We start from the raw sequence: 2,143 nt of genomic DNA, 5'->3' as shown, positions 1-2,143 counted from the left end.
TTATATCACATCAAACACGTAGAGTCTATCTGGAGTGCAGAAAGCTATCTCACCACACTCAAACTCTTGTATATAGTACCAATATCTTTCTGGTTTTTGTATTTTGAAATCAGTGATGATATTGCACACGTGCTCCAAATGTCTCGTGTATCGATCGACAGTGACTAAAACCTCCGTGTGCTTTACCCAGGCTACAATGACAGAATCATCTCGACAAACAGCTGGATAGGCTGACATACCCTCCTTCTTCAAGACATTCTCCTTCTTCCCCTTCCAATCAAGACACACGACAGTCGATACATCTTTCAATATCAGGTTCTCCGTGGTGTGAAAGGAGAATAATTCAAAAAGTGTATATCTATCACACCTTATTTCCCTGACTGCATCACCACCCTGTGGGGTAAATACTTGGATCTTTGTCGGCATCATGTGACCTACGTAGATACCATCTCTACTCACTGTAAGACCACCATTAAATCCTTCACCACAACTCATCGTCTCGAACGTGACGTCGAGCTTCTCCCATTGTGGAGTGTAGAGTGACATCTTGTTGTTTGCATCACGTACAACACTTCTTCCATCAGACAGGAATCCAATTCTTCTGACATTGACATCCTTTAGCACGGTTTGCTGTAACTCGCCATCAGGGGAGTAGAGATTGATTCCTCCTTTAGACGATCCCACCGCCATCTTACCGTCTGGTGCACGAGTGATACAGTTCATTCTGTCTTTGTTAGGGAGCTCTACGTCTGCTTTGACATCCCACGTGTAACCTATCAACTCTCCAAGACAAAGCTCATTGACCTTCATGTAACTACGTAACGAAATCTTCTTAGCCCGTTCTGTCACACTTCTTGGTGATTGGTCGTCAGGATCATCTCGTCCCAGAAAGCTCTTCAAGTCCTCACACAGCGTGTCGTGGGCAAACAAGGCATCTTTCTCTAGCGGTACCTTCATACCGTTAGTTACCAGCTCTTCCATAGCGTTCATGTGACTGACTGTTTGACGACTCTCTTCCTTCATAGTTTGTAATTCCTTCTCGAATTTTTCAGACAATCGTTGCACTTGACATTTCAGCGCCTCTCTTCTGTCTGTTAATAGTTGTATGTATTCCTCGTACGTCTTGTCGATGTCATCATTGAGCTTTCTCAGCATAGTTGTTATTTCATTGCGTTGTGTCTCTATGCAATCGACATGCTTTTCAATGGTTGTTTTCTTTGATTTTGCCCATTCTTGTAACTCCTTGATATTTTTCATTACTTTTTCCTCATGAACAGCTGTCTTTTCAAGTTGATGACCTGCTTGCATGTGCTCTAGCATGCCACACGTACTGCAAATATTCTCCCGGCAATGTGTACAGAAACAGTCTTCATCAACGCTGGGGTGTGTCTTACATTTCCGTCGCCTCCTAAGCGGAACTTTTCCCGAGAGCACCTCGCTCACGAGCACCACTTCGTGGTTGGAGAATGGTTTCCAGATAGAGTGGCCCTTTTCACACGATTTACACATATTTTTCGCACAGTCCTGACAGTAGGACACAGCTGGCGGCTTTTCGTCCATCTCACAATTTATGTTGGATTCTTGGTTTTCACTTCGTCCACGAGAGAATTCAGGGGTACATTTGTTTGTAACTTACTCACATCTCCACTGGGTACGGGAGTTCCTTTCCTGCATACAGGGCATGTTATTGTTTGTTGGTTTGGCTGAGTTTGAGAGACTTGTTCCAGGCATCCTTTGCAGAAAGTATGTGAACATGTCAGTAATGTAGGTTGGTTGAACAGTGTCAGACAGATAGGACACTCCAGATTCTGGCTGCTGATTTGATGAAACGTTGCCATGGTATCTGTCTGTCTGAGTAGCAAAAGAAACACTTAGCGGTAAACACACAGACAAGTATCGGCAGAAATATGTAATTAGCATTTACCAAATATTAGAAATTGGGAAGTTCATATGAAGCATGACGTTAGAATTGGCATTTTAACACCGAACAAAGAGAGGCACAATTTAAGAGAGGTGTGTTGATTAGTAGTGTGTACCATGTTTTACTAAGTATGCTCAGTAAAACTGATTTATGGTGGTTCATTGGAGTGGAGGAGATCACATCAACTACATGTAGTTGTCTGTTGAACCTGTCATAGGATTT

At 43.0% G+C, this 2,143-nt stretch overlaps 1 pseudogene; it reads right to left on the bottom strand.

The window, feature by feature from the left end:
* Window positions 1-1,850, bottom strand: LOC140227163 (uncharacterized; annotated as a pseudogene).
* Window positions 1,851-2,143: the final 293 nt, after the last annotated feature.

The sequence above is a fragment of the Diadema setosum genome, chromosome 4 (genome assembly GCF_964275005.1).
Source record: "Diadema setosum chromosome 4, eeDiaSeto1, whole genome shotgun sequence".
In the NCBI taxonomy this organism is placed as follows: domain Eukaryota; kingdom Metazoa; phylum Echinodermata; class Echinoidea; order Diadematoida; family Diadematidae; genus Diadema; species Diadema setosum.
Note: the sequence above shows the minus strand (reverse complement) of the source record. Positions and strands in the feature narration are given on the sequence as shown.